General features: G+C 42.6%; 1 protein-coding gene and 1 pseudogene across 3 annotated transcripts in view; one reads left to right on the forward strand and one right to left on the reverse strand.

Annotated features, from left to right (window-relative positions):
• Window positions 1-22,284, forward strand: part of AKAP2 (A-kinase anchoring protein 2) — a 478,916-nt gene that overhangs the window by 89,289 nt on the left and 367,343 nt on the right. The window lies entirely within an intron of this gene.
• On the reverse strand, window positions 7,995-8,843 carry LOC100950490 (annotated as a pseudogene).

The raw sequence follows: 22,284 nt of genomic DNA on the forward strand, positions 1-22,284 counted from the left end.
AGATTAGGGAAAACAGGCCATTTCTCTGGCTCTCAGATGTTGAGGACTGGGCCAAATGAGAAGGAGCAAGCCAAGAGGGTGTTTCTCCCAGGGTGGTTATCTTGAGTCTATGCTGAGGTCATGTCCCACTATGAGAAAGTTGTCTGCATGTGGGCCATAGGCCAAGTTCACACTGATTCTTGGACTCTGGAAAATCACCAGCCACCCCAGCATCCAGGATCAGACTTCTTCACAGGCATAAGTGGAGTTAGCGTTCCCTGTGTTTTTGTCCTGCCTTTGTATATCTGTATAAGAATTAGGTCCCAGGAGGCCAGTTATGCACACACAAAAATGAAGGATCATTAACACATGTACGTTTGTAACTGTATATCTGTATAAACACATACTGCAGAAGCAATATTTCTTTTCTATAGTGACTGTGAACATGAGTGCAATTGGTGAGTTAAATTGAAATCAAACAAATTGATTATTTATTGGAAGACAGGTTCAAAGAATGGCCTCTGTGTTATGCAGGTGGTTAGTCTTCCAAACAGAGAATAAATTCAGATCACCTCCCAGTCATTCTTGCCAAACAATAGTCCATGCAAGATTAGCTTTTCCTTAATTTTAGTAAAAGACAGTGACACAGAACTACTTTTGCTTCATAATTAAAAATAATTGACTTCCATTTTCTCAAGGATGGAAAAAGCATCTCTTCCCTTGATCGTAGCGAAAATACTGATGTAAATGTGCGACCCAGGAACAATTTACAGGCAAGAGTTAAATAGCCTCAAAGTACTGAATCACTGCCCAGTGTAGCCATAGCTTTTACACGGTAAGCTTTGCCATTCCAACCTTTAACATCATGGTGAACCAGAAAGCATTTGAAAATTGATGAAGAGAACAGATAGCCCAAGATTCTTTTGTTTCTAGGAAAACATCATCTGGGCGGATCTTTCCCAAGAAACTTTCTTTCTCTCATCCCAGGTCCTCAGAGATCTAGGAAGAAGGCTAGGGAATGACTGTTGTGGGTCAGAGGACACCAAAGTGATCCTGGGAACAATATGATCAGAGGGGTTACAGAGATGTGGTAGAGAAGACACAGGACCAGTGGTCAGTATGACCAACATACAGGACCAGCCATCTGGATTGCCTGAGTGGTTATCACTGCAGGAAAAAAATGGCCAGTGGATCTCTTTGTACTGTGGCAGCACAAGTAGGACTGTGCCCTTTAAAATCTCAGGGAACTGATTCTCTAGCCATATGTCCAAAGGTGAAGTCTGGTTTGGTTGTGCAGAGAAATGTCACTTACTCTGCTGAGTGTGTATTTGAAAGGAGACAGACCTGGATGAAAGGTTAGAGACGTTCACAGCAGCAGAAACCACTGTAAACGGAAATGAAGCATGCCCGGAGACCTGCCACAGATGTGGAGAAGTTAACCAGGCACCCGGGAAAGGCTGAAAGAAAACAGGAACAGGGATGGGACTGGGGCTTTGCTAATTTTAGTTAGATGCCTCCACTGACCTTATAGTAATGTCAGTCCAAAAAGAATAATAACTGGTGAGCGTGCACTATCATTAGTTAATTTTGATGCTACATTATTTAGCAAATCTGTGAGTAGTTTACCCATAGGGTTCCAAGCCTTGTGCTTTCAAAGAATTACATTAGTGCTATTTTTTACATTATTATTAATCTTAAACAGGCAGTCCCCATCCAGCTTGAAGGTTTTATTCCAACAGTGTTTTCTCAAAATTTTCACAGTTAGGTGTTGAAACCAAAATAAGTGTGAGACCAAGTAGATGGACACCTACCTGTTTGGCATGGCTTTGATGAAGGAGTCTTCTATTCCAGATGGGAAGAGGCATAGACAATCATTATAGGTATATTTGGGCTCTGAACTGAAAATGTTCCTAAATATTGCCCCCCAAAAGTAATATTCCTTTACTGAGCATCAACTATATGCAATCTTGTACTCGTCATGTGTTTCTTTACATGATCTTGTGTTTCCCTCACAGTGTGCCTGGGAGATGGAATTACTAGTCCTGTTTTAAAGATAAGAAAACTGTTGTAAGGTATCCAGTGAGATCTTCTTTCCTGTTTTCTCACAATTGCCCCCCAGATCCTATGGCCGAGAACGTATAGTTTGGAGAACTGACATCTCCCACCAAGGGCTTGCTGACTGCTGAGCTCGTTTTGAAGAATGAAGAGAAATAAAAAGCGTACAGTTAGGTAAAGAGCATAAAACTGTCTTTATTCACAGAATAATAATTGCTTATGTAGAAAATGAAGAAATCCACAAAAAAAGTTACTAGAACTAAGAAATGAGTTTAACAAGGTCTCAGGGTAAAAGATCAGTATAAAAACACCCCCTGTATTTCTTTATACTAGCAATGAATAACTGGGAAAGTGGCATTTAAAGATGTTCCACTTTTAAAAATCAGAATTCCCTGGCAACATTAGGATCAGACTGACCTTTAAGGGAATATGCTACCCAGAGGGAAAGGGAATCAAGGAGAGGAGTTGGGAGGGAAACGAAAAGTGTTCTACGTTGTATTCCCAATGGACTTGCGACCCCTCAGGCCCATCACACAGGCCCAGAGGTACTAAATAACTTGCCCAAAGCCACACAACTAGCAAGGCCCCAAACTGGTATTTGAGTTCCGTCCTCCAGGACTCAAAAATCTCTTGGTTTTCCACAGCTCCCAAGCCAATTGACTCAATTCTCTCCCTATGTGTTGTGAAGGATGGAACACCTTGTATGCTCTCTATTCCGAGAGCCCAGGGTTCAAAGATTCTTCCTGAACTTCTAGAATTTCCACTTGGCTTTATGTTGGCCTTTAAAGTCCAGTATTATAATGATACTGTCTCATGTTTGCACAATATATTTTACTAAGCCTTCTCATATATTACCTCACTTGATTCTCACAATAGCTTAGGAATAAAGAAAGACTGAAATTATTATCTCAGTTTAGTAGGCAATATATTGATAGTTTCAGATGGATTTTGTCTCAATCAAGGTCACATTGCTTACATGTGTAGAATGAAAATCTACTCAAAAACATGAATTCACAAAGAGCACTGGACTTTGCTGATGTAGGCAAGATTTTGTTAACTGAAGTAGTCACTTCATGGACTTGGACAATGTTTGAGCATTAAAATTTATCTAAGAAAATTCAAGCTGTTGCATGCATTTGCCTATACCAATGCTCTAACTGTCTAACAGATGGTGAAAGGCAAGGAGATCTCATGTTTTAGAGAATGCCATCAATTGTAAAAAGAAAGGGCAAACTCATTTATAATTTACTTATTTTTCAAAAATGTAGTGGTCCAACTGAAGGCTTCACTCATAAAAAGTTGAACTCTTCTTTGGTTTATAATGATAGATCATAGAGTCTAAACATTTCAGAATTAGAAAGGGATCTTAGAAGCCTTCTAACTTGAACCTCCTCTTTCTTGGTTGAGGGAGTGGAAGCTCCAACATTTTCTCTGATTGCTTATGGTCACGGCACTCATTAGTGGTGGAACTGGCCTCAGAATCCTGAGGCAGAGTCCAGTCTAGTTCTGTGATACCACATCCAAGTTTGGGACTTTCTTTTCCCTCTTTTTAATTTGTATTAGTTTCAATAATAACAACTGTCAAGTCTCTAGTTCTGAATGGCTGTGATTTTGGAATGCAAGCGATTGTAGATCAGAAACTCTATGGCCGACCCTCTGAGGAGCCTGAGGGGAAGGGCTCGCAGAGAGGGGTCACTCCCAGGGGCTCATCAGACAGACCCTAGAGCTCCCCACTCAAACCATGAAGTACAGTCTCGTGTGTCTCCTTCCTCCACAGCTTCTCATCCTGGAGGGCTTGTCAACACTGACCACATAGGCCTTTGAAAATATTATAGACTTCTTTGAAGTAGGTTATTTTTCCTGAAACACATCAGATCATCTTATTTGTATTTTTAAAATACAAAGTGTTTTGGCCAGCAATTTGAAGGAGGTCTAGCTAGTGCAAGGTAATGGTTTTCATCTGATCTATCAGCACATTCTATTCATTTTTTCATTCACTCATTCATTATAAACAAAGGTATAATAAATTTTTAATGTATCAGATGTGACTAGTGCTGTGGCAGATAAGCAGTGTGAGTGGTGATGGAAGTGTGGCATGGGTGATGATAATGATTGTGATTTTATATGAGATGGTTAAGGAAGGCTTGTTTGCTAAGCAAGCGTTTTGTGCAGAGATCTGATAGAGGTGGAGAAACCAGCCATGTAGCTATCTGGGGGAAGAACTTTTTAGACAGAGGCAATAGCAAGACCTCTGAGTTAGAAGACAGCTTGGTATGTTCAAAAAACAACGAAAAGGCTTGCCTGGCTGGAGTGGGGAGTGAGGCCCGGAGTTTAGGAAATGAGATCTGGAGGGGCAGGGGCCAAGTCATGTAGGGCCTTATAGAACAACATGTGCTCCCACTTAATGGGCACAATGTAAGGGTGTATGGCACACCCCTTGGATGTGGGACACAACTACAAAGGGACTCTACCTAAAAAATGCAAATGCAAACATTGTAACCTAGTTCTTTATACCCTCACATTAATCCGAAATAAAAACTAAAAATAAAAAATCATTTTTTGGGCGGTGCCTGTGGCTCAAAGGAGTAGGGTGCTGACCCCATATGCCAGAGGTGGCAGGTTCAAACCCAGCCCCGGCCAAAAACTGGGAAAAATTAATAAATAAAATATATATATTTTTTAAAATCATTTTTTAATTGATGTATGATTTACATCCAAGAAAATGTACAGATCTCAAGTATTTGTTTTGAAGGGATTTGACTTTGAAGGTGATTTGATTATATACCTTGCACCCACCATGAAAGACCAGACCCAGAGCATTTCCATCACCTCCGAAAGTCCCTTTGGGATACTCTTCTGTCAAATCTCCCCACAGCCAGAGGGAACCTGTCTTCTGATTTCTATCACTATCCTGGAACTTCATAAAAATGAAATCATGCTCTTTTGTTCACTCGGTGGGGTGTGGTAGAGATTCACACGTGGTGCCTGTATCTGTACTTGTGAGAATGGTATCTGTATCTGTCAGTGTTGAGTAGAATTGTACTGCGTAACTGTATCACCATAAGTTTATCCATTGTCCTACTGACGGTTATTTCCTGTTTGGGGCTATTTGTAATAAACCTGTCATGAATATTCTCGAACAGTCTTTTTGTGCATGTATGTTTTCATTTCTCTTTGGTGTGTACCTAGCGGTGGAACTACTAGATCAAAGGGTGATGATATTTATATGAAACTACTGAAGAGTTTCCTCAGGTCATGGTATTGTTTTACACTCCCCCCAGCTAAGTGTAAGAGTTCCCATAGTTCCACATGCTCACTTACCTTTGGTAATGTCCAGTGGAATTTTTTTTTTTTTTTTGTGCTAACAATTCTGGGCAGTTTGAAATATACCTCATTGTGGTTCACTCCCCCCAGCTAAGTGTAAGAGTTCCCATAGTTCCACATGCTCACTTACCTTTGGTAATGTCCAGTGGAATTTTTTTTTTTGTTTTGTGCTAACAATTCTGGGCAGTTTGAAATATACCTCATTGTGGTTTTAATTTTCATTTCCCTGTTAACTATTAATGGTGAGCCCATTGCCATGAGTTTTTTTGGCATCTGCAGCATTTTGTGTGTGTGTGTGTGTGTGTGTGGTGTCTGTTCACATGGCTTGCCCAGACTTTTAAATTGGATTGTCTTAGGCCAGGTATGGTGGCTCATGCCTATAGTCCCCACTACTCAGGAGGCTGAGGCAGGAGGATCATTGGAGCTCAGGAGTTTGAGGTTGCAGTGAGCTATGATGATGCCACTGCACTCTAGCCTGGGCAACAGAGCAAGACTTTGTCTCAAAAAAGAAAAATTAAATTTTATTATTATTATTATTGTTGTAGGGGTTTTAAAAAAGATATAATCTAGCTATGAGCTATTTAACAGATCTATATCTACTTTCTATTATACATAGTATATCCATATGTCTGTTATTAATATACTGTCTATCAACATTATTATATATATAGTGTTATGTGTCAGGATCTGTTTCTGACACCACTTGTCAGGGCCCAGGACTGGCCAGGTCTCGGGCCCAGCTTGGGCAGGTTCCGGACGCAGATCACTAAGCTACCTTGCTCAGGAACAGTTTCTCTTAGGTGCTTGAGGGCTATCTACTTTAGCTGGAGAGAGAGAAAGAGAGAGTCTCAGAGAGAGTAAAGCAGTCTTCTTAGAACAGATGGATTTTAGTCTTTAGCAGAACTTGGTAATCTTTAGCAGAGAGACACTGTGCTAGCGTTCTGCAGTCACGAGAGGAGACAGAGTCAGAATAAGCGCGTCCGTGATAGAATGCACATGCTTTTTGTCTGCCTTCTCCTCCAGCCTAATATAAGGCTGAGCTTGTGCCTCTCAACACCACAGGTGTAGAGACTGCCAATTCACCACTGCTCTCATCTCGCGAGCTCTCGTGCTTGTTAGGAGAACTAAATCTCTCTCCATGCCCTTTTCACCAAGGTGTTCCATTACAGGTATTTCCTATTAACTCTCACTCCTCCTAGCCATGAGCTATACAGGCCGCTACAGTTATGTATTATATATTAAAAATGTAATATATTAATCTATTAAATATTATATTTATATTATACATATATTAAATATGTGCATGAATTTTAACAAAGGAGAAAACTATACTAAAATTAAAATGCTGAAGTCACATTTGACTTCTGCAATTACATGGGGTGCCCACACGTGACTTGCATTTGTCTTTTGTTATTGGTAAATATTGAGTATTATAACTTTAATCCAGTTTTTTCCTTTCTTTTTCTGTCTTTGAATGCCAAGTGGCTTCTGTACTTTCTTTGATTATCATCATCGTCTTCGCATCAAGACACAGAGCAATGATAGCAGGTTTCTTTTTAAAGCTTAGTATTAAATATTAAATATCTTTCCTCATTTTAATTTTACATTACTCTGCCAAGAAAAAAAATTAAAACTCAAGTTATTTGAAGCCTGGACACACTTCTGTGATCAGCTGGGCTATGTAAAAGTTGGTGGCTTTCTTCTTCCTGCTGTGTAAGCAGATCCAGGACCTGGAAAGATGGGACCAGATTATATAACTACTTTTGAAAATTGTGCTCCAAAATGGATGGCCTGTTATAAGCCAGGTTGCAAAATAAGGAAGCGGGTAAGGGAAGGACATTTTCTTCCAGAAGAAAACCAGAATTTCTGAAGAGTCTCAGTCCATAATTTTTTTCCCAAAATGGTGGTGGGGGGGTAAAAATCTCAACATGAGTTTCAAAGTACTGTCTCTGTGAAGGGTCAGTAGTCGCCTGGCTGAGGAGGGGGGCGGCTAAGTTTGACTATCCCCATCCTTCCCAGCTGGGGGAATGGAAATGTTGTTTTTTGCCCAGTGGGTGTGAAAGTGAGTGAAGCTTGGTTGGTACTGAATTCTCCAATGGGTTTCTTCTAGAAAGAGACAACTCAGACTCTTCCTTTCACTTTAGCAAAGAAGTGTTTTGTTTTGTTTTTTCTATTGTTGGGGATTCACTGAAGGTACAAAGAACCAGGTTACATTGATTGCATTTGTTAGATAAAGGCCCTCTTATAACTGTGTCCCTCCCCCAAAAGGTGTGCCATACACCGTGACCTCCCATGCCCTCCTTCCTTCCCTCTCTCTGCTCTCCCTTTCCCCCACCTGCCACCATGTACTAGGTCATTAATTGTCCTCATATCAAGATTGAGTACATAGGATTCTTGCTTCTCCAGTCTTGTGATGCTTTAGTAAGAATTATGTGTTCCAATTCCATCCACGTTAATACAAAAGATGTAAAGTCTCCATCTTTTTTAGTGGCTGAACAGTATTCCATGGTATACATATACCACAGCTTGTTAATTCATTCCTGGGTTGGTGGCCATTTAGGCGGTTTCCACATTTTGGCAAAGTTATTTTTAAAAACACCTGGGAAGTTTTTCCTCCAGCCCTCAGGAGGGAAGGCTCAAAGAAGGGAGTCGTCGGTACAACCATCTTCTAGGCCATAACAGAATGGTTGGTGAAGGCTGGCGACTTCTTAGAAGTAGACAAAAGTGGGCTGCCACCACCAGGACGTGGAAAATCTGATGAGACTGGAACCATATGTCAAATTTTCCAGGAAAGAAATGCTCAGGAATTCAAGCAGCATAAAATCAGAGCCACGAGGAAGAACCAGCCCATCTGGCCCACTGTGGTGGCCTTGACAGAGCCCTCAGTGATAGTGAAGTATATGGTGGGCACAACACCACTCAAGTCAAGTCCCTGGAACACTCCTGCCCTTGTCTGCTGTGCTTAGGAGTGGCCAACTGGTCCCCCATGCCACGATGATGGCAGACATGCCCAGGACACAATGGAGAGGTAGATGAGCTGTGGCTTTGGGGAGCAGTAGAGGAGTCATAGAGCCAGTAATAAAACTCCCCCAAATAAGTTGAGAGATCCCTGAATAGTCTGGTTTGGAAGAAGTCCAAGAGACCTTCTGTGAATGACAATGGACAATTGGAAGAGCTGGGAGAAGCTGAGGCAGAGCACTTCACCCAACAAGAACATCCCTAAAACCACCTTCTCCTGTAGAGGGGCCAGGAAGTACACATTTGGTCTAAGCATGGTGAAGATTCTCAAAAAGAGAAACAGCACAAAACCAAGCAGATGGGTCCAGATGTTGCCAGTTTCTGTGAGGATGCAGGAGGTGCTCTTGAAGCACTCCCAAAAAGAGGGCATGGGCGGTCTATGACCATGTAGCAGGTGGTCATTGTCTTTCAGTCAGTCAGGGAGCACATCGTATGGGATGACCCTCCAGCGGCCCTTCCAGACCTTATACACAAACTCCTCCCTCTTCTCTGCAGCATGATGGGCTTGCCGGGCCTCTTCCTGGGGCACTGGGCAGGTTTGCTCTTCTTCAGGTTTGGTTGGGTTGGCGATTACTCCTTTGCCCTTCTCTCCTAATGCGGGTCCCAGTTCACCCAGTTCCGCTGTGTCAGTTTCCTTGTTACTGGCAGGAGCACCACTGCCCTGTGCCACCACAGATCCTTGTAGGATGACATCTGGCGAGTCATCTTAAGGTCCTGCACCTGCAGCCAGAGGAAACATTGGGGTCTCTCAGCCCCAGGGGGCAGAGATCTCCCTATGATGGCAGAAAAATGGAGGTCAATGGAGATTGGGGCAGCACAGTGAGCAAAGTCCACTGTCCAGTTTGGTTTTCTAAAAGCCAGGAGAGTAGGCTCTGCTTGGGGTCATGATCCTCCAAGCTATATCCCACTGCAGTGGAGGCAGCCTGCAGCCCAGTGGCCTGGGATCTTCAGTGCCCTCCTTACCCCATAAGGGGCAAGGAACCCAGGTTTTTGCATTTTAAAATGTGTACATATTTTTAGCGCCCTCTGTGTATAATATATATTGATAATTTTATCCAAGTCTGCCACTTGTATGTTCATTTCTTAATGGTACCTTTTGAGAGGCGGTTTTAATTGGGATGAAACGTTGTCTACTCCAAGGTCATGGAAATGTCTTTTTCTAAAAGCATTATGCTCTTGGCATTTAGGTTTAGTTTAAGATTCACCTTAAATTAATTTTTGTGGATGCAGTAAGGTGGAAGAAAGATGAAGATATCCAATTCCACATCATTTGTTAAAAACACTTTATTTTTCCCATTGCATTATCTCAGCTGAAGGGGCTTGCTTTTTCTCCAATGAGAACAAAGTTGCTGGAGAGTTTTCAGTTCTTCTCAAGGCAATGAGCACTTGCTACTCCATGTAATAGGTGTCTCCTGCCTGTTTGATACACATACACAAGCACATTTGCACACACTTTAAGAATAGTAGTGCCAGGCGTGGTGGCTCACACCTGTAATCCTAGCACTCTGCGAGGCCGAGGTGGGTGGATTTTCCTATCTCAGGAGTTTGAGACCAGCCTGAGTAAGAGAGAGACACCATCTCTAAAACTAGCCAGGAGTTGTGGTGGGTGCCTGTAGTCTCAGCTACTCAGGAGGCTAAGGCAAGAGGATTACTTGAGCCCAAGAGTTTGAGGTTGCTGTGATCTGTAACACCATGGCACTCTACCCTGGGCCCACAGAGGGGTAGGGAGATGCAGGAAGGGAAAAGGGAGGAGGGTCACAGTGTATGGTACCCCTCTTGAGGGTGGGACACGATTATAAGAGGGACTTTAACAAATGCAATCAGTGTAACCTAATTCTTTGTTACCTCAATGAATCCCAAACAATAAATAAAAAAGAATAGTAGCCATACCTTTCTTGTGCTTTTATTCTTTATGTGAAAGAAAGAATAAATGAATGCCAGCAAATGACAAAAGGAACTTTTTTCCTGGGGTAGCATGTGGATGCACTCACTTCCCTGTGTTCCATGTGGCTCCTACACAGACTCCGACCCTTTCCATTTAGGGTCGCCAGTCTCACGTTTACAGGGCACGGCTAATGTGCATGTAGGATCGTATATTTCTTTGGCCCATCCCACATAAGCATATGCTGGCCTCTTGCATGGTTAACTTAGATGCTATTTTTGTTTTCATTTCTACTTGTCATATTTGGGGTAGAGAAGATTAAAAGCACATGTGGACGGCACAGAATTGGCATCTGGAGAGCAGCCCTGCTGCAGCTCTTCCAACTTCCCCTGAAAATGCCCAGAAAGACTCAGAAGCAAGACAAAATTCTCACCATAACCCAGAGAAGTGTGATTATCGGATAGCCTTTTGCCAAAATCTGAGCGTAGTCTCTGTGAGGTGGAGGGAGTGGAGAGAGGATTTGATGCCTCTCTTCAAGTTGCCCTTTTACAGATCCCCTTGGTCTATTCCAGCCAGAAAGCTGGGTACCGCTCCTTCTGCTTCCAACGGGCTGCTTCCTTTTAAGGCAGCCAAAAAGCTATTTCTTATCTTTCCCATCCACTCTTCTTTCTTTCCCTGTCCACTCAACCTCAACAATACCCCAGTAGGATGAAAAAGGGAGGGGCCTTTTCCCCCTCCCCTGAAGCTTGTGTAATGCTTAATTGCATCCTGGGAAGTGTAGTTCCATGAGTTCAGCACTTAGGTGGGTCCAAAGAGTAAGCTTTATGGACAAAGTACTCTACATACCAGGTTGTATTTTTTCATGCACAGAACAGTCTCAAAGAACCAGACAATGAGAGGTAGGAAGGAGCCTTGGAGTCTGGAGTCAGGGTACAAGCTGTGCAACTACCTGTCCTCCAGGTGCGGGTGTGAGAGCATCACACAAGGGAAGGGCTGCTGTTGACAAGGCCAACTCCTTACCATGTGTGGCTGCTTCCTTCGAGTCTAAGAAAGTACATCTTATTTAAGCGGCTATCCAGAAAAAGTAAATTATGTAAAGACTACTGGGAGTCAGTAAAAATATTACTATAGACCAGGAGTCCTCAAGCTTTTTAAACAGGGGGCCAGTTCATTGTCTCTCAGACCGTTGGAGGGCCGGACTGCGGGCCCTGGGACGAGTTGGCTGCTAAGCAGGACAGGCAGCGGCAGCAAAAACACCCGGCGGGATAAATGTCCTAGGTGGGTCGTGTGTGGCCTGCGGGCCATAGTTTGAGGACGCCTGCTGCAGACCCTAGAAAAAGAAGCATCAATCTTAAAAATTTAGAGGAAAATGAAACCTCTGAAAATTGCCTATTCGGGAAACCTGAAGAAAATTTCAAAAACAGAAAAAATATTGCATTCAAAATATCATTTGAGATTTAAGCCTTTCTTAAGGCAGGTACCACTTTCTACCTGTGCACAACTTATACACATAGGCAAGTGCCTCCACCCATGCGTGTGCAGGAGGCACACATTTCTACTCCAGGATCAGAACCTGGCTCAGTCAGTGGTTGCCATGTAACAGGCACTCGGTGAATAAATAATGAATGAATTTCAGCAAATGCCCAGAGTTTCTCTCTCTCTCTCTCTTTTTCTCTAGTAGGTGAGTATGCTCATTTGTCTTTGTTCTGGAATAGAACAAAGACAAATAGAAACAAGAATAGAGACAGATAAGAAAACAAATAGAAAATCACAAAGTCATTGGGAATGGGGGTTAAAAATGGAAATGTGAAATGGATGAAACCTGGCTGAAAGGTAATTAAAATGCTTCTCAGAGGCTGTAAATAACTGCACTGGATGAGTGGAGGACTGAATGATGATTGCAGAGGATGAATTTGAAATCTCTCACAGATTGTGGAGAAAATGCAAAAAGAGCTGTGCATGACAGGAGATTGTCAGATAGGGAGGGCCGAGAGTGGCATTCCGACCTAAAAGTTATGGGCATTTTGAGTTAATAAGATTAACTGAAAGAGAAATAGTTATACAGACTTCGAAGAAACAATTTCTTATCCGGAAACAAAGAGTATGGTTGTCACACTCCACACAGATGAAAGGCAGTATTTCTTGATTAGGAAGATAAAAATATCTTCAAATCTCGGCTGACACTGTCTAGCTGCGTGGCCTAGGGCAGGTTTCTGAGTCTCAGTTTCTTCATCTTTAAAGGAGAAGGTTGCCAGAGAGTCGCTAGGTCTCTGCTAGGCTTGAGGTCTCTGTTATCATTTCCTACTTGTTTTCAGGACTAGACAGTGACTGGCCATTTTAACATCTCATTGGGGATAAATCAAACAAACAATGGCTGAAAGTCTCCCCAAACCAGGCTTTCTTGCCTCTGAATATCATCTGCTCCAGTGTGTTAACTGGGATTCCAGGAATGTTCTAAGAAGCCCAGATGTTCTCCTGGTAACATTAGGACCTCACAGCCCCTAGCAACACCACCTGCCTCATGTGGAGCAGACACCTGATCTCAATGATAGAGGAATCTGACATTCACACTCTGATGCTAGAATCCTCCAACCTCTGGCCAGATTTGGGTTCACTTCTTGCTCTCTCTTCTCTTCCAGAAGACTAGGACAAAAGTGTCTTCTCCATGAGCTCCGTTAAGTCCTTGTGTGCTCTTAGCCACGTAATTTTTGCCTTCCACAGCTCTTAACTTTTCTGACAGTTTATTCAGCATTTAAACCAAGCCCCAACAGTGAACACAACCTCCTTTTTGGCTTATTTTCAGAGCCCCCAAATTGCAGAGAATGGCAGGACAGCAGTTCCAAATCATTTAGACGTCCGCTATGACAGACGTAGGCTCCTTTTAAAAATGGGGCTCATGTGCTAAGAAGATAAGCACGAATGGAGCTAATAGCTCAAGGTTCTCACCTCCTCTGTGGCATGGTACTTGGTTGGCGTGAATGCTGCCTCACTTCTCTCCTTCCCTCTTCTCTTGGGTCAAATCTAGTGGCTGGGCTACGAGTGTGTGTGTCTGTGTGTGTGTGTATTTGCAGACATGCACACACTCAGCTCCAAGCAGGAATAGACACAGATTGCACTAGTCAGAATGTGCACTCACACCCTTTCCTTATCATGTACCATTTCAGGTTAACCAAAGTGTTAATCAACTGCCACATTTTTAGCAACAAGAAAAAATGGGCAGAAATCATCAGCTCCATGAACAGTAAACAAGTTTAGGAAAAAAGTGGCAGACAATGACGCTGGCTGAGAAGTGCTGCAAAAGGGACTTTTCCTCGCCCCAGTGCTCAGTGGTGCAGCTGCCAGAACCCCTGGGCTGCATTGATTTACACAATAGTCCAAGTTGCCCCAGTGGTGACCAAGCAGCTTGGCTCTGGGCCTCATAAATTCAGACCCCTGAATGCAGTTTATTTGGGTTATAACTCCATTTAAAACATTGCAGAGAAGCAAACTCCCCTCATCCCATTTATAAGGTAGAATACGTATTTTTACTAGCCCACAGAGCTTGGCGTTCAGAGGTAACAATGTGTGCTTTGTTCCTGCACAAGTTTGCCCCGTGAAGTGTGCTGTAATCCTTGCCAGCGGTGTGCTGCTCACTCCCAGGAGGGTTCCCAGCCCTGCGGAACACTTCAGACTGCTTAACGACCCGCTTGCGCCTTACCTTATATGGAATTTTCCCTTCTGCACATGCAATGGCAACCACTTAAGAGTGTCAGCCAGCAGAGAACAGATGACAGCCAAAAATCCACTCTGCTCTTAGTCCCAGGATGTCCTATCTGCCCTGAACTTTTGCTCTTTGAGTCCTCTCTCTGATAATGAATTGGGAGATGCAGACAGGTTGGGAGGAACAGGAGTCACTAAGAAAGGCTAGCCAGATAATTCCGTTTCAGAAAGCACAGAGGACTGTCTTCCCATCCCCCACCCTGGTAAGTTAGTTAATAAGTCTAATAAGGGCAGTCTATTCTGCCCTAGACTTTTCATCCCCCAAATGAAAGAAATGATGTGAAATACAAGCTATAAGTAGTACATTAATATTTAACTCAATCTTTAGGTCAGAGATAACAGACATAAAGGTATTTATTATGAATTATTATTAATTAATAAGTATCAGAACCATGTATTGTTGAGCGTTCTCACACTCACAGAATCTAGCATGCCAACCCAATGGAAGGAAATGCCAGCAATATCCCCCAAAAGTTGGAGGGAAGATGATCTGGTTCTTTGTAAGTGCTTTAGAGTGAGTATCTTGCTGCAATGATTAATAGAGTTGGTTCTATTTTCCCTATGAAGTAGTATTATTTTTATTCTATTTTGTAGATGAGGAAACCAAAGCACAGAGAGGTTAAGAAGCTTGCTGAGGGTCGGGGGGAAATCTCACCCAAAACACAAGCTACTGACATATTGTGGAGGGCCTTGAAGGCTGATATGAATGGATGGCAATAATTATTATTGCTAACAACAAAAGCCAATATTTTTATGGTTTTTCAAATTGTTTGGAATATCTCTAGTAGTCTAGCTCTGTTTTAGCTGGTGCCTAAAAGGGCCAGTAGCAGACAGATTTACTGGCCTCATTTCTCCCTGCCCTTGTCATACAAGGGGTTGATGTCAAGCCAGCTTCCAGGCCACCACACTGATTTGCAATTAAAAAGTCTCTCACGTTGGATCTTTCCTTATAAGTGGCTTTGTAAGCAAGTGCTTTACTCTAGAAATATTTTTAAAAAATACATTCTGTTATATTTCTAGTAATGGCTCACACATTTGGGTAGATAATAGTGTCTTGAGGTTTATGCAGAATTTGCTATAAAATCATACAGAGTCATGTAAAATCATAAGAAAAACCAAAGAATCAAACAGTTCTTCTTGCCAGTCACTTGGAGAGTCTCACACAGTTTTTCTAAGTAGAAGGTGTAATAGAACATGATTTTAGCAAACTTTGCTTAGGTGAGCAGAGCCCAGAAAATAGGGAATCAGAAAGGAAGGTTCTCATTTCTAAAATACTGTGACTCCATGATTTTCTTTTATTCATTTACTTATTTTTGTGACTCCATAATGTTAAAGATCGCAAATGGCTCTACCAAAAGTTATTCTTTTGACAAGCTTCACCAAAATATTCACTAGCTGAAATGGATTTTTATGCTGTTGGAAGCTGATAGCCATCTTTGTGTATGCATGTTCCCTTTAGTCTAGGGCACTTATTTGATTAATTACTTGGAATGAAGAGGGGTTGTGTTTTTTCACTTTAACAGCGTGACCAAGCAGTGAAGGAGGGAGAGAGAATGTGATCCGCGGCTAACATGCCTGGCCCCTTTACTCTTTCCATCTGGACATGGTGACCTGGGCTGCTCTTCTGCTTGTGAGGGCACAATGACAGCCCGGTTTCTCATTACCAACAGGGGCAGTGGGGTCTGCAGGGAATGAGGTTCTATAGAAGAGGAATGAGGAAAAACATGGGGTAATGGGGGTATAAAAGATGGCAATCCCAGTTTACTTTTGTTTTTTCCTACGTTGATCAAATAATGTGTGATGTTGACACCATTGTATTGGAAACAGAATCATGATGTTTTGTAAGTTCAATGGCAGGTGGCATGTGACATTTCTGTCATGATTCTGACAGTTACACATTTATGCTCTGGAATTTGGAATTTCACTTTGAGGTTGGGGTAGGGAGTTGTACCTAGGGTTGGCTAGGGCTGCCACAACAGAGTACTGCAGAGTAGGTAGCGTAAACAACAGAAGTTTACTTTCTCACAACTGTGGAGACTGGAAGGCTGAGGTCAAGGTCGTGACAAGTTAGCTTCCTTCTGAGGCCTCCTCTTTGCCTTGTAGATGGCTGTCTTCTCCCTATGTCTTCATGAGGTCTTTCCTCTGTGCAAGGCTGGCTCTTAATCGCCTCTTCTTATTAGGACACCAGTCATATCTCGTTAAGGCCCACCCTGATGACCTCATTTTAACTTCAATTACCCTCCTAAAGAACTTATTTTTCCAAATATAGTCATATTCTGAGATACAGGAGTTAAGGACTTCAACATGTGAATTTTGGGAGAACACAATTTAGTCCATAACAGGTACATTCCCTTGTAAGACCCCAAGGCAACTGGGGTGTCCGCCTTACACATAAGGCAGTAGGAGCAGCTCTGTATTTCTTCATTTGTTCCCTTGGTCTGCCCATTAGTCTTTCCAGACATGTCAGGATGCCCTTTATGAGTGTCTAGGTCTTTTACAGTAGGGCACCCCTAGGCTCCTCCAACAGTCTGTTGACCTTGGTCATGTACCCTGCCAGACTAGAACCAGTTTCCTGGGCTTTGGCAAATCTTGGAAATAATCACTGGATTAGGAATCAAGAGATATGGCTCTTGGCCAGACTGTCAGTAGCAAGTCTTTTTCTCATTTAGAACTGGTTTCCTCACCTAGGAAATTAGGAGCTTTATGATTTTATGGTTTCTGTATGTGAATTTCCCTAGTAGGTGCAAATGTGTTCTCCTACATTGGAAGAAAAGAAAACACTCAAAAATGCTTTGTGGGAGCTGAGAGTCTTAGGAACTTGCAATTTTATAAAATGCTTTCATTATAGAAGTGAAAATATTAGATAATATTGTAGAAAGATTCAGGACCATTTTGCTGTTGCTTAGAATTAAACACGTGATCTTCATCTTCTCAATTTGACAGATATTTGCTAGGAGTGAATTCCCTGTGATGTGCAGGTGCTGAGCCCTGTAAGTGGCATGTGGGAATTCAGAAGCAAATTCCCCTTCTCCTATCTCTATCTCAAGAAGGGGAAGATAACTCATAGGCAACCTGTTTTGGTCATTGGCTGTTTGGGCACCTTGACTAATGTGAAAGATACCTATGTTGGAGACTGTGGGCTTCAATTCCTGGCTGTCCTTTGGCATTTAAAGCTGGTAGACATCACTGACATGACTTTACTGCTCCCGTGAATGAAAATTGTATGAATCAATGTGCATGAGTGCCAGAATAGTGATGTCAGTGTGATCAGCATCAAAAAAGCCAGAAACTGTGATTGTAGGTAAGCCCTTAGTCAGGGGTGTCCGATCTGTGGCCTGTGGATTTGTGAGGACTTTTTTTGCTTCTCTGGTGTTGGATATCACAAAAAGTGTGTAGGGACCTTTTATTTTGCCAATCAGCTTTTACTCGTGTTTGTGTATTTACTGTGTGGTCCAAGACAACTGTTACTCTTTGAATGTGCAGCAGAAGAAAAAAAAGGTTGAACACCCTTGCCTAGGGGGTGATGCAGGGTGGCCATGAAGTTTGTGTGCAATTTAAAATAGTGTGCACTGCACATGAACTTTCACAGAGAGGGGAAGAGTAAAAGGAGCTTCATGAAAAGAAAATGCCAACAAAAAGCCTACAGCTCCCCCTTCTTGAGATAGAGATTGTTGATTAGAAGCTCTTGAATCCTAGTCCAATGATTATTTCCTAGAACTAGAGACTTCTAGCCCAGGAAAGTGGTTCTAATACAGCAGGGTGCATAATTAATGTCAATAGCTTGTTGGTGTAGCCTGGAGATGCTCTGCTAAATAGTGGCATATTTAGTTCCTTATTAAAGAGGAGGAAAAGAGAAAATATATAGCACAAGAACATTTATATAATTCTGCAAAAGTAATATTAAGAGATTAGGAAATGAAGTTCTGTTACTATGATTTTTTTTTCAGTTTTTGGCTGGGGCTGGGTTTGAACCCACCACCTCCAGTATATGGGGCTGGCATTCTACTCCTTTGAGACACAGGCGCCACCCACTATGATTTTTTTTTTTAATCATGCAATACCAAGTGTGATACCTGAATCGGAATAACCACAGAGGCCAACCAAGAGACACAAACTCATTCCTTTCTCACCCTTGGGGCTCTGCCCTAGAATGTGTGGCTCATGATGGCTACTTAGGCCCAGCCAACTGTTGCCATGCAGAACTTTTAAAAATGATGGCAACTAATTTGAGACATTCTTTTAAAAAACATTTTATAGTGTGATCCAAACAAAGCATGTCCCTAATTTGGAATGTCTGTTCTAGAGCATCTTGAAGATCTGTATGGTTTACATGAATGGTCTGAAGCAATGAGTGACATTCCAGACCAGTTCTTTCCCAGTGAAGAAACTCCAGACAGGGAGCCAGAGCAGGCAGACACCCCCACCCTCACCCCGTGTCTGCCTTCCCAAGCAAACTGTTCAATCTACTCAAGGTGTGATGTTCATGTGAGTCTTTCAAAATATCCCTGAATCCAGCCAGGCAACCCTGGATTTTCACAGGCAATTCTGTTTTATTTGCTTTCACATGTTTTTCTCTCAGTGCTCTGCTCAGAAAATATCCACACTGGGTGGCACCTATGGCTCAAGGAGCAGGGTGCCAGTCCCATATACCAGGGGTGGTGGGTTCAAACCCGGCTCGGGCCAAAATTGCAAAAAAAAAAAAAAAAGAAAAGAAAAGAAAATATCCACACTGAATGGGGAACTGCAGTTCAACTGGGCATAGGCAAGGAGAGCCTGCCTTCTGAATCTTTCCCAAATGTCCAAGCAAGGAGGAAAAACCACTTTAATAATAAATTATTCAAATGTGCATTCGTTGTCGAAACATTTTAGGATGTTTACATTGAAACCAGATGCCCGCTCCACAGACAGCCCCATTTCTGTTGACTTTACAGCTCCACTGCTCACTTCAGTTTTCTCAGTAGGCTCTTTGTTTCTCTCACAAGTAAAAAGAATGTTCCTTTTGTTTGCTTTTCTTTGCCATCAGTGCTGGCCAGCCTCTGGAGGGGACTCTGGCCATGCTGCGATTTGGCCAGCATCCCTTGCATTTCACTCCTGAAAGTCACGTGCACGCCTGATGGTGAATCATTTCTGAGACCCCACGTGCTTGGGCTTTTCCTAGCTCTTTTTTTTTCTTCACGTGATTGAAATTTTGCAGCAGTTTGAGCAACAGTTAGACAATGCTTCCAAATACAGAAGTCAAGTGGGTTCAGGAAACCCATCTCAGCGCGCAAGATGAAGCTAGGGTTTCTAGGGAATTTCTGGCCCTTCACAAATGTCATCAGAACCCAGAGTTTTTATTTCTAAGCTGAGCTGAATCCATGGCCAGGTAAAAAGCTCGAAGACTCGGGATCACTTCTGAGGTTTATCTTACAAGGGTACAAGTGAATCTTTCTAAGAGCAAAATGTGAACGTTTTAAAATAATAACTAAGAAAATGACATGAAGGCTGTGTTAACCAGTTTGATGGAAGTGTTTCGGATTGTGTGTGAAAACCCCACACTGTACCCCAGAAGTGCATTCATGTACATAGTTACCATTCAATAAAAAAAAAAAAAACTATGACTGCAGCTATGGGTGTGAAGGAAAACTGGGAGAATAGCTCTTCCCAAAGGTCTCCTTGTTCTTTCTCAGTGGTTGGTGGTTCAAAGTGTAGCAAGAACTCCCCTCTTCCTCCTCTCCCCTTCCCCCCCTCCCTGCCCCTCACAACACTATACTTGTGCTTTTTCTTTCGTGTGTGCGTGTGGTTGTTTTTCTATTGGTTTCATATTAGTATTGAGTACCTTGAGTACTTCCCCCCCATTCTTGAGATACTTTACAAAGAAGGATGTGTTCCCATTCCATCCAGGTAAACACAGAAGATGTAAAGCCTCCATCTTTTCTTCTGGATGAATAGTACTCCACGGTCTATCTATGCCACAGTTTGTTAGTCCATTTGTGGCTTGATGGGCACTTGGGTTGCTTCCACATCTTGGCCATTGTGAATTGAGCTGCAGTAAACATTCTAGTGCAAATGTCCCTGTGGTAAAATGATTTTTTCTCTTCTGGGTGATACCTAGTAATGGGATTATGGGATCAAATGGAGGGTCCACTTTTAGTTCCTTGAGAATTCTCCATACTTCTTTCCACAGAGGTCGTATGACCTTGCAGTCTCACCAGTAGTGCAAAAGTGTTCTCTTCTCTCCACATCCACGCCAGCATCTGCAGATCCTGGATTTTGCCAGATGGACTAAGAGATTCTGTATTTCTAAGGGGCTCTAGGTGATGCCAAAGCTATTTTGAGTAACGAGGACTTGGCATGGGAAGAGAGAAAGGGGGGTTGAGGAAAACACTTTAGGCAGAGGGAATCCTGTGTTGAAAAGCCGAGGAGCACCTGCACCATTTGGGAAATTGCAAATAATTTTGGATGCAGGAGCCCAAGGGGATGAGGAGGAAAAGTGAACTTGAAGCCAGAAGCAGATGACGGAGGACTTTAAAGGTGGTGCCAAGGATTGGAGACTTTTTCCTGAGGAATGGCAAGAACCACTTTATTTTGAAGGATCATTCTGATTACCATCTGACAGATGGACAAGGGACAGGGTTACAGAGAGACAGGAGACCAGTTGTGAGTCAGTGTTTTCAATCCAGTTGAGAAAAGATAATGTCCTAAATCTAAATGGCAGCAGTGAGTAAAGAGAAGTACTCGAGGCTGGGGTACCACAGAGGCTGAGTCGTAAGAACGAGATGATCAAGGAAGGGAGAGGCGAGCTGGGGAGCTGCCTGTCTCCTGGCTGTAGAATTTCCCTCATTCTCCATCTCAGTCCTGGACACATTTCCCTTCTTCTGAGAAGTAGTAACTGGTGAGCCAAGATGCCACTTGGAGCTTCCAAGGGAAAATACTAGAGCCAGGACCTGTACCCATGACTCCTTGATCCAAAGCCCATGTTTATTTTACTGAGCCTCATTGCTTCTCAGTGGATATAACTCAAAGCCACAGAAGAGAAACGAGGAAGTCCCCATCCGAACCAAGCAGTGGAGAGCCTCCTGGCGAGAGCTGCAGCGGGGCTGGGTGGAGTGGGGAGCAACGCCGTGGAGCAGCAGGGCGGCAGGTTGTTTCCCAGACCTTCCTGGTTCTGCTGTAACACACGGGAGAGGGGAGAGAACTACCTCCTTCCTCAGTTGGTCTTCTTCCTTCCTTCCTTCCAAAAGTGCATTTTAAGGAAGCAGTTGCAACCCTGCCAAGCTGTGCCCTGTTACTCAGGGAAATTTGATGACAAAGCATGCATTTATGCCTCTTTGGGCTTTCTGTGAGTTTCTGAGGGTGTTTGCATTTCAGGATCTGGCTGCAGCAATCCACGTGCAATTTTTGACTGTTTCCGACGGCCGTACAGATGTGTGTAAATACTGTTTGGATCCGTTGGGATCCGTTTTGGATGCTTTTCTGTATATCACGGGGAAGTTGATCCACACACCCCAGAGTCATCTGAAGTGAACTCATCAAGGGATTTGGAGATTGTACCCATTTTTATTAAATGACAAAAAAAAATTACAATCATCAAAATGTGGAAACAGCCTAAATGCCCACCAATCCAGGAGTGGATTAACAAGCTGTGGTATATGTATACCTTGGAATATTATTCAGCCATTCAAAAAAATGGAGACTTTACATGTTTTGTTATTAACCTGGAGGGAGTTGGAACACATTCTTCTTAGTAAAACATCACAAGAATGGAGAAGCAAGAATCCAATGTACTCAATTCTAACATGAAGCCAGTGGAAAATCTAATACATACCCTCATGGGAGAAAAACTCAGATCAGATCCAGGTGGGGGGCAGGGGAACTAGGGAATAGGGAGAGGGGAGGAGGAAGGGGGATGGAGGTTACACCTCTTGGGGCGGGACACAATTATAGGAGGGACTTTACCTAACAAATGCAATCAGTATAACCTAATGCTTTGTACCCTCAATGAACCCCAACAATTAAAAAAATTTTAAAAAGAAAGAAACTTCCAATGCACTTTATCCCTACCTATAGAAATAAATCCTTGTTTGAGAGTTAAAAACAAACAAACAAAAACACATTAAGACAGTGGGGTTCTCAATTTATTAAAAATAATTGAATCCTTAACATTGTAAAAATCAAAAGTATTATATTTTTTCTGATTTCAAAAGTGATGCACATTTATTGTGGAACTTTTGGAGAAAATACAGATAAGACCGAAGGAGAAAAAGAGCTATCTTTTTTTTTTTTTT

The sequence above is a fragment of the Otolemur garnettii genome, unplaced genomic scaffold, assembly GCF_000181295.1.
Source record: "Otolemur garnettii isolate 467f Iridium unplaced genomic scaffold, OtoGar3 scaffold00014, whole genome shotgun sequence".
In the NCBI taxonomy this organism is placed as follows: domain Eukaryota; kingdom Metazoa; phylum Chordata; class Mammalia; order Primates; family Galagidae; genus Otolemur; species Otolemur garnettii.